The 10,917-nt window shown below is 42.7% G+C and overlaps 1 protein-coding gene across 1 annotated transcript in view; it reads left to right on the forward strand.

Annotated features, from left to right (window-relative positions):
- The first annotated feature begins 416 nt into the window (after window positions 1–416).
- LOC109917558 (semaphorin-3E) overlaps window positions 417–10,917 on the forward strand; it is a 125,750-nt gene continuing 115,249 nt past the window's right edge. The window contains exon 1 of the mRNA XM_048610232.1: window positions 417–463. The gene's annotated coding sequence lies outside the window, so the exon portion shown is untranslated. The remainder of the gene's footprint in view (window positions 464–10,917) is intronic.

Consider the following 10,917-nt stretch of genomic DNA (forward strand, 5'->3'; position numbering starts at 1 on the left):
GAATTCTGTTGCCCTGCCCCAAGACCCTCCAGATAATTTCTCAGTTTACCTCTGATAATGCCATTCCTTCTATTTCTACTGCATTGAAGTGTAGTCTAAGATTATGTCCATCATAAACCCACTCTTTTCTGAGGCAAGTTCACTCAACACGAAACATTAACTCTGATTGCTCTCCACTGATGCTGCCAGACCTGCTGAGTTTTCCAGCAATTTCTGTTTTGGTTTCTTTTCCAGAGTGTTCTCACCATGTCAAAGCAACTCTCTTCTCATTTGTCTCCTCTCACATTTTCCTTGCTTTCCAGAGTTGTGGGAGCTGAACAGGAGCACAATTTTCCACGGGCCGCAGGGATTCCTCGACTTGCAAACGGTATTGTTGGATGAGTATCAGGATCGTCTATTTGTGGGAGGCAGAGGCCTGATATATTCGCTCAGTTTGGATCACATCAACAAGGATTACCAAGAGGTAACATCTCATCCAATCACAGGAGGTGCACAGACAGACATTCCACTCAGGCCCTCACATTCTCAAACTCTCACTGTTCTTTAAAACATTCAGCAAACCGAAACCAAAGGATCAAGTTCTCAAACAAATCAATCATTTCTTTGGATCTGCACCAACTCTATCCCCATATTGTAGATTTCTTGGACCGGCTGATACCGAGCAACATACTGAAGAATACATTTCAACAAAAGAAATACACTACAAAACACCTTTAACATTATAAAATGTCCCAGGAAACTTCACAGGAACATTTTAAAATGCAATTTGACACTGAGTCTCATAAAGTGATATTTGGTCAACTGCCAAAATCATGGTCAAAGAGCCATGGTTCCAGGAGTTCACTGAGGTAGAGAGTTGGAGAGGTTTAGCAAGGGGTTCCAGAGTTTGGACCCTAAGAGTTGAAGTCACCATTGTCAATGATAGAACAATTAAAATTGGGAATGACCGAATGGCCCGAATCAGAGAAGAGCAGATGGAGTTATACAGCATGGAAACAGACCCTTCAGCCCGATTCGTCTATGCTGATCAAGTTTCCCAAATTAAACTAGCTCCACTTGCCTGTGTTTGACCAATATCCGTCTAAACCTTTCCTATTCATGTGCCTGTCCAAATGCCTTTTAAATGTTGTAACTGTACCTGTATCTACTGCTTCCCCTGACAGTTATCTCCACATACCAACCACCCTCTGTGTGAAAATGTTACACCTCAGACCCCTTTTAAATCTTTCTCCTCTCACCTTAAACCTATGCCTTCTCATTTTGAACTCCGCAAACCTATGGAAAGGACCTTAGCTATTCACCTTATCTCTACCCTCATGATTTTATAAACCTCTATAAGGTCAGCTCTCAGTTTCCAAAGGGATGTGGGAGTGGAGGTGATTATAGAGTTAGGCAGGAACGAGGCCATAGAGGAATTGGAGAACAGATAAAAATTCTAAAATTGAGCCATTGCTTAATCAGATGTCAACATTTGTCAGTGAGAAAGGGGATGATGAGTGATTGGGATTTGATACAAGTTAGGGGGAGGTGAAGGCCTATCACTGGAATATTAATCCAGAGATCCAGAAAACATTCTGGGGACCTGGATTCAAATCCAACCACAGCAGATGGTGAAATTTGAATTCAAAAAATATCTGGAATTAGGAGTCTAAAGATGACTGTGAATCCATTGTTGATTGTCAGGAAAAACCTATCTGGTTCACTAATGTCCTTTCGAGAAGGAAACTGCCATCCTTACCTGGTCTGGCCTACATGTGACTCCAGACCCACAGCAATGCAGTTCACTCTTAACTGCCCTCTGGGCAATTACAGATGGGTAATAAATGCTGGCCTAGCCAGTGACGACCCCATCCCATGAATGGATAAAGGAAGAAAAAGAAATTAGTAGAAAAATTTGGATCGATTCGAGTTGACCAAGTGCAGAATATAATGAACCAGCCCGGAGTATGTTGCAATTGGTAAGTCTAGAGGTAACAACCTGAGGATCCAGTCTAACAATAGCTTTCACATTGAGTCAATCCTAGATGTTTACCATCTCCGTATTATTGGTGAAAGAGTTCAATAACTCTTGTTCACCTGTTCAGTTCACCATCCTGACTTGGAAATATATCACTGTTCCTTTAGTATCTTTGAGTCAAAATTCTGAAACTTACTCCAGTAATGAGATACTGGGTGAGTGGTATGTTGTCCTGGGAATGACACGTGGTAATATGGAGCTCAAATGGGTAGTGAGGGACATCATAGTAGCCGGGTAAAGAGTTAATGAGGCACGCTTGCTAAGATACAGTGAGAGATCCCATTGCGCTTCATGCTAAGAATAACTTCAAAAGCTTGGATACATCTTGCACTTAGCCAAAAAGAAAAATTCAGCACAAAATATTGTTGAGAAAATGAAATATGTAATCAGTCCTAACAAAATGGGTTCTATATGAATTGTAACTAACATTTAAACAATGTTAAACACTCACAGCCTCCTGAGTACACTTTCTGGAATGTTTATTGTTATTAAGCTATCCAGCCTCACAATGTTGTATATATTTCTCTAGTAAACGTATCACTGAAATAGCAGTGCATGCATCCTGCCAAGGTGTGGGGTGACTTAGAGAGAAACTTCTAGATTTCCGGAATTTATTATCGCGATTTAATTTATTAATGGTGGGCATTAACAGCCAGTCCCTTACCACTAACATCAAACCATGCTACTGTCATTGAGATGGTGAGTAGATAGTCTTCCCTCCTATGATCCTGCTCTTTGAAGAATGACTTTAATGGAAGACTGCTCCACATTCCTGTAGCAACTGGTTCAGAGATCCCTGCCAGAAATATTCTGCCTTATTATCAAGAAAACCTGTGGAACAAGTAATAATCTGATGGCACTTGGATCACCTCAGATGATTCAATCAGTCAAAACAAGGCAGCAACCCCAAAGCAATGAGTGGGGAGACTGAGTAATTAGCTCAGTCATACTGAACATGGACCTGAGAGTTAAAATTGTAGGTGGAAGGGGTGTTTTGGAGCAAAAGGGTCAAATGTTGCTGTTGTTGTCCTGGGTGCAGTTGGGAACATTTAAATTAATGAATGGAAAATCAGACATGGGGAACTGCAGCTTTCCAACCTGGTTTTCCTTGATGCGCTGAACTCTGATGATCGAACGGACAGGAACAGGGCTACGAGTAAGTGATTACACAGGAACATATGTCCCATCAAAGATTGTACTGCAAATATAACAGTGACATCCCAATCTACCTGAGCAAACATCTAACCATCACCAGTCACAAACATGGCCTTAATCATTGATAGATTTAAACAAAAAGTTTCTGTACAAGTGATAAAGAACCCATGATCCCTGGGGTTAAGATAACAGAAGTTGGAGTAGGAAACAGTTTGATTCACTGCAGCATGAAACATGAGCTTTCACCTTGCGTCAGTATTACACATTAACAAATTAAAAATTGCCCCATTACACAAGCAAATATTTTGGTTAATGAAAATCTAAAACTAAGACAGAGAGTGCTAGAAATACTCAGTAGGTCTGGTAGCATCAGTGGAGAAAGAAACAGAGTTGATATTTCAGGATAAAAACCTAAAAAATGGAGCTCTGAAGAAGGGTCACTGAGCCTAGAACAAAGAAGAACAAAGAAAATTACAGTACAGGAACAGGCCCATCACCCCTCCAAGCTTGTGCCGATCCAAACCTGAAATGTTAACTCTGATTTCTCTCCACAGATGCTGCCAGACCTGCTGAGATTTTCCAGTAATTTCTGATTTTTTGTTTCTGATTCACAGCATCTACAGTTCTTTTGGTTCTTCTCCTGTTCCTATTTCCTATCGTTTTATGACCATATTAAACCTGAACCCTACTGCACTGTGGTGTTTGAAATTTCCACGAGACATGATTTTTGGAGGAACAGAAAATGAAAACCATGAGAATAGTTCACTAGCCAGTGGAAAATGGTGATGAGCCACCAATCCCAGAGAGCCAATAGGAGATTCTTGAACACTGCCAAATGTCAATGCAACAAGAAAACGAGAGGGTGTCTTAACCTAGTGGTGCTATCCCAGGTAATCATCCGTCTTTCCCCAAATCTCCATTGCTGCCAGACCCTTAGTTTGGAGGGAAATTCTCCCTGTCTCCAACGACAGGAGGGATGATAGGGAAGGGGTTGATGGCAAGGTTTATGTTCCTGCAGTTCTGAGCTACTGGCTGAGAAGACACCCTTTAATTGCCTCAATTGCCTTCCTGCCACTTGTCGTTTAGTGTGACCAACCTTTTTGATGCTGTGAAAGTCGCTCACAAACTGCAGAGCCTTTTAACCAGGGGCCACCATTCCCATGCCCTTTGAAATCATAGAATCCCTACAGCATGGAAATAGGCCTTTCGGCCCCACATGTCCACACCGACCCTCAGAACACCCCATCCCAGACCCAAACCCCTACCCTTTCCCTGTAACCCTGTATTTCCCATGGCTAACACACCTAATCTACACATCCCTGAACACTAGGGGCAATTTAGCATGGCCAATCCACCTAACCCACACATCTTTGGACTGTGGGAGGAAACCAGAGCACCCAGAGGAAACCCACACAGACACAGGGAGAACATGCAAACTCCACACAGACAGTTGCCTGAAGGTGGAATGGAACCTGGGTCCCTGGCGCTGTGAGGCAGCAGTGCTAACCACTGAGCCACTGTGCCGCTGTCACAGATGCTGCCTGATCTGCTGAGTATTTACAGCATTTCCTGTTTTATTAAATCAAAATTACCCTATGTCTTTGAAGAGTTGACATAGAAATGTCATGGTTTCCTCAGCCAGCTGTGAGTCAAGAACTGGGCAATGTCAGCTTCCTACAATATTCTGTCTGGTCAGGAACATTTCTTACCTGGTGGTTATGGCTAGAAAAGTTGATCAAGTAATTTCTGTGTGTGGCTGTCTAGAACTGAAACAAAGATGTTCAAATCAATAACAGCTCAGGCCCTCAGAACTCAACATGAAACAGTGTAAGATAATCCTCAATTTTTACCTCAATGTTGATTTGTGGATGTGGCTCCAACCGCAGGGTTTAAGCATTAATAACACTGATGTGTCCAGACATGGCTGGAGAGATCGAGGACACAAATCAATGTCAGGCACGTGTGAAATAAACAGTTAAATCTGTCTGAGTGACAGCAATTTGAAAAACAAAATTGCTCCAGATATTGGAGTGAAAAATAACCCAGAACACTGGAGCAGTGGTAGTGTAAATGGTAGCAGAGTATGGAATTGAATCTGAGCACATCTGACTACACACTAATCCACACAAACTTAACCTGTCAACTTTTAATTCAAATACCTTGTGACTGGTTAATACAATCATAAGCTCTTCAGTTTGGACCCGGCTGTAATGGTGCACGTTGATTCTAAAACACCAGGCTGGGATGGGTGAGACTAATGCAGGGGCCAGAGTGGGGTTGGTGACTTATTGAAGTCTATAAAATCAAAATCAAAGTGATGTTTCCTCTTGTGGGTCAGTCCAGAATGAGAAAACACTACTGTCGAATTAGAGCGTGTCCTTTTAGGACAGAGATAAGGGGAATATTTTTTCTCTCAGAGAGTTGTGTAACTTTGGAAGGCTGCCTTAGATTGTGGTGGATGTGGGTGTTTGAATATTTATTAGATGGAGATAGATAGAATCTTGTTAGACCAGAAATCAGAGACTGTTAGTGGGAGCATCAATGTCAATGTGGTATTTAGAACACGGAGAGTCCATGATCTTATGGTGGAACAGGCTTGAAGGACCGAATGGCCTATTTCCCTTGTCCATTTGTCAGTGTGTAAGTCCCACCCTCCCAGCTGCTGCCAACCAATCAGAGGCTGGAAGCAATACAGTGCCATCAGAGTGGCTATGGCAGTTGCTGGTACTGCACCCTCTCAAAGTGCAGGTTTAAGAGGGCCCAAGGAGTGATGGTGGGATAGTTGTTTGCAGCATAAGGATGTGGGAGATAGGGAATAGAGCTGGGGGAGTTGTGGAGAGTCTACATAAAACCCTTCCTGATGCTAGCTCTTCCAATCAGACAGTGAATTTCTGTCCCCTCCTGAGAATTTGCATCTCCACATGGAAACAGGTGGATACCAACAACAGCAGGATTACAACATAACAAGAACATTAATTATCCACTACATGACCTTAATTGATGGTGAGACAGAAGAGTAATCTATGAGATAGCAAGAACTGCTGATGCTGGAGTCAGAGATAACACAGTGTGGAGCTGGAGGAACACAGCAGGCCAGGCAGCATCAGAGGAGCAGGAAAGCTGACGTATCGGGTCAGGACCCATGAGCCTTCCACCTAAAACTGAATTGAGGTTGGCATGGCACAGTGAAGCTTTCCTCGCCCTTCTGCCTGAGTTAATACCCCTGTCTCCAAACTCACCTCGTGAGGAATATTGAATTCTGCCCAGTATCTCTGAAAATCCCTCCAGGAAACTTCCAGGAGTGAGAGGGTTAATTACATATTGCTGTACTCACCATCTGTCAGATTACATGGCATCACTAAGTATGTTATTCTCAAATTCAAATACATGAACACGTGGGAGATGAAAGGGAGCAGCTGGAAATCTGAAGGAAGAAGAAAACTGCTGGGGGAGAGGTCAGTCGTGCCCAGCTGAGCAACAGGGTTTCATATTATCCTGCGTGATGTTTCACTGGGGAGCCCAAGCAGGAGTGGGACACAAACCTTGTTATTGTTTTCCTTTAGCTGCTATCAAGCTGGTGTACATTATTTAAATCTGTAAGTCATTGCCAATGTCTGCACTGATGTGGAATCAACCTCATCCAGTACAGTGTGTCGCCAGTAAAATACTGCTCACAGCAAGAAGCCTCTGGAATTTTCTGTGTGAGATCTGGTTGGGCTTTTCTGATTGGCTTAACTCCATAAGATCATCAAAGTTTCAACAGTATCTAAGGATTGTATGGATCCCTCAGCACCACATGGAGTCATTCAAGAAACTAGGGATTATCCAGCACAGCGCAGATTCCTGTTGTTGCACTCAGTCTCCAACTTATGTATGACCACTGCATTATGTGTAATATAAAGAATGCACAAGAACAAGTCATTATAGCTACTTTAATAACATCTCTTTTTGACATACACCATAATCTTCAACACCATAGCCCTGAAAGGCTGCATACCCAACCCCCTACTAAACTCCTTATACCCTCACAACTGCGTGACCAAATTCCATCCCAACTCCATTTACAAGTTTGCTGACAACACCACCATCGTGGGTCAGTTCTCAAACAACGACAAGACGGAGTACAGGAAAGAGATTGAGTGCTTAGTGGCATTGTATAAAGACAACAATCTCTCCATCAATGTCAGCAAAATGAAGGAGTTGGTCAATGACTTCAGGAAGCTGAGTGGAGGGCACGCCCCTGCCGGCATCAAATGTGCTGAGGTGGAGATGGGCGAGAGTGTCAGGTTCATAAGAACATAAGAACTAGGAGCAGGAGTAGGCCGTCTGGCCCTTCGAGCCTGCTCTGCCATTCAATAAGATCATGGCTGATCTTTTCGTGGACTCAGATCCACTTACCCACGTTCTCACCCTAACACTTAATTCCTTTATTGTTCAAAAAAATATCTACCTTTTCTTTAAAAACGTTTACTGAAGTAGCGTCAACTACTTCACTGGGCAAGGAATTCCATAGATTAACAACTCTCTGGGTGAAGAAATTCCTTCTCAATTCAGTCCTAAGTCTGCTCCCTCTAATCTTGAGGCTATGCCCTCTTGTCCTAGCTTCACCTGCCAGTGGAAACATCCTCTCTACTTCTATCTTATCTATTCCCTTCATAATTTTATATGTTTCTATAAGATCCCCCCTCAATCTTCTGAATTCCAATGAATATAATCCCAATCTACTCAGTCTCTCCTCATAAGCCAACCCCCTCAACTCCGGAATCAACCTAGTGAACCTCCTTTGCACCCATTCCAGTGCCAATACATTTTTTCTCAAGTAAGGAAACCAAAACTGCACACAGTACTCCAGGTGTGGCCTCACCAGCACCTTGTACAGCTGCAACATAACCTCTCTGCTTTTAATTTCAATCCCTTTAGCAATGAAGGACAAAATTCCATTTGCCTTCCTAATTACTTGTTGTACCTGCAGACCTACCTTCTGTGATTCAAGCACAAGGACACCCAGGTCCCTCTGCATAGCAGCATGCTGCAACTTTTTACCATTCAAGTAATAACCCTTTTTACTATTACTCCGACCAAAATGTATGACTTCACATTTATTTACATTGTATTCCATCTGCCAGACCTTTGCCCACTCACTCAATGTATCTATGTTCCTCTGCAAAGTTTCACAGTCCTCTGCACACTTTGCTCTGCCACTCATCTTAGTGTCATCTGCAAACTTTGACACCCTACACGTGGTCCCCAACTCCAAATCATCTACATAAATTGTAAATAATTGCAGTCCCAACACCGATCCCTGAGGCACACCACTAGTCACTGACTGCCAGCTAGAATAGCATTCATTTATCCCCACTCTTTGCTTCCTGTTAGTCAACCAATCCTCTATCCATGCTAATACTTTACCCTTAATGCCATGCATCCTTATCTTATGCAGTAGCCTCTTGTGCGGCACCTTGTCGAAGGCCTTTTGGAAATCTAGGTATACCACATCCACTGGGTTCCCATTGTCCACCTCGCTCGTAATGTCTTCATAGAATTCCAAAAGATTTGTCAAGCATGACCTGCCCTTCATGAACCCATGCTGCATCTGTCCAACGGGACAATTTCTATCAAGATGCCTTGCTACTTCTTCTTGATAATAGACTCCAGCATCTTCCCCACTACAGAGGTTAAGCTAACCGGTCTATAATTCCCCATCTTTTGTCTACTTCCCTTTTTAAACAGTGGTGTCACATTTGCTGTTTTCCAATCTGCTGGGACTGCCCCAGAGTCCAGCGAATTTTGGAAAATTACCGCCAGCGCACCTGCTATTTCTCCCGCCATCTCTTTTAGTACCCTGGGATGCATTCCATCAGGGCCAGGAGACTTATCAATCCTTAGCTCCAATAGCTTGCCCAACACTACCTCTTCCGTAATTATGATTGTTTCCAGGTCCTCACCTACCTTCGTCTCTTTGTCAATTACTGGCATGTTATTTGCGTCCTCCACTGTGAAGACCGATACAAAATACCTGTTCAATGCCTCGGCCATTTCATCATATCCCATAACTAAATTCCCCTTCTCATGCTCTAAAGGGCCAATGTTTACTTTAGCCACTCTTTTTTGTTTTATATATTTATAGAAACTTTTCCTATCTGTCTTTATATTCTGTGCTAGTTTTTTCTCATGTTCTATCTTACTTTTTTTTATAACTCTTTTTGTGGCTTTCTGTTGACCTTTCAAGTTTTCCCAATCTTCTAGTTTCATGCTGTTTTTGGCCACTTTGTATGCCTTCTCTTTCAATTTGATAGCCTCCCTTATTTCTTTGGACACCCATGGCAGATTACCCGTTTTCTTACAGTCCTTCCTTTTCATTGGAATATACTTTTGCTGAGCACTTTGAAAAATTGCTTTGAAAGTCCTCCACTGCTCGTCAACTGTCCCACCATAAAATCTTTGTTTCCAGTCTACTTTAGCCAAGTCCTCCCTCATTCTATTGTAGTTCCCCTTGTTCAAGCACAGGACCCTGGTATTGGATTTTATCTTCACACACTCCATCTGTATTCTAAATTCAACCATACTGTGATCACTCCTTCCAAGAGGATCCCTAACTATGAGGTCATTAATTATTCCTGTCTCATTACACAGGACCAGATCTAGGATAGCTTGCTCCCTTGTCGGTTCCATTACATACTGTTCAAGAAAACTATCACAGATACACTCAACGAACTCCTCCACAAGGCTACCCTGACCGAGCTGGTTCGACCAATCTACGTGTAGGTTAAAATCCCCCATGATAATTGTCGTACCATTTTTACAGGCATTAGTTATTTCTTTGTTTATTGCCCGCCCCAATGTGACGTTATTATTTGGTGGCCTATAGACTACGCCTATCAGTGACTTTTTCCTCTTAGAATTTCTAATTTCCACCCAAATGGATTCAACCTCATTATCCATAGAACCTATATCATCTCTCAGCACCGCCCTGACGGCGTCCTTGAATATCAGAGCTACAACACCTCCCTTACCTTCGTGTCTGTCCTTCCGAATAGTCTGGTACCCTTGGATATTTAACTCCCAGTCGTGACCATCCTGTAACCATGTCTCCGTAATGGCTACCAAATCATATTCATTCGCAATGATTTTTGCCGTTAACTCATCAACCTTGTTACGAATGCTACGAACATTCACGTAAAGTGCCTTTATGCTAGCTTTCTTACCCTCATGATTTCCAACATCTTTAATAATATCTCTTGAGTTATCCTTCCTTTTTGCTTCTTTCATAGCCTGCCTTGAACTTAAACCCTCCTGCACACATGCTAACCTGCTGCTTACCTTTTTATTTACCATCATACTCCCTGTCGTTTTCCCTTTCCCTTCCCCCCAACTCATTAGTTTAAAGTCCTAGTGACCACCCTATTTATCCTTTTCGCAAGAACACTGGTTCCAGATCGGTTCAGGTGGAGACCATCCCATCGGTTCCTCGGAGTGATGCTCACCAACAATCTGTCCTGGTCCATCCACGTCGACATGATGGTCAAGAAAGCACAACAACATCTTTACTTCTTCAGGCGGTTAAGGAAATTCAGCATGTTAACAAAGATTCTTACCAATTTTTATAGACGCACTATAGAAAGCATTCTGTCTGGATACATCACAGCTTGGTACAGCAAATGCTCTTCCCAAGGCTTCAGAAACTGCAGAGTTGTGAATACAGCCTGGTCGATCACATAAACCAGCTTTCCACCTATTGAGATAAC

This window comes from Rhincodon typus, chromosome 22 (genome assembly GCF_021869965.1).
Source record: "Rhincodon typus isolate 14 chromosome 22, sRhiTyp1.1, whole genome shotgun sequence".
NCBI classification, from domain to species: Eukaryota; Metazoa; Chordata; class Chondrichthyes; order Orectolobiformes; family Rhincodontidae; genus Rhincodon; species Rhincodon typus.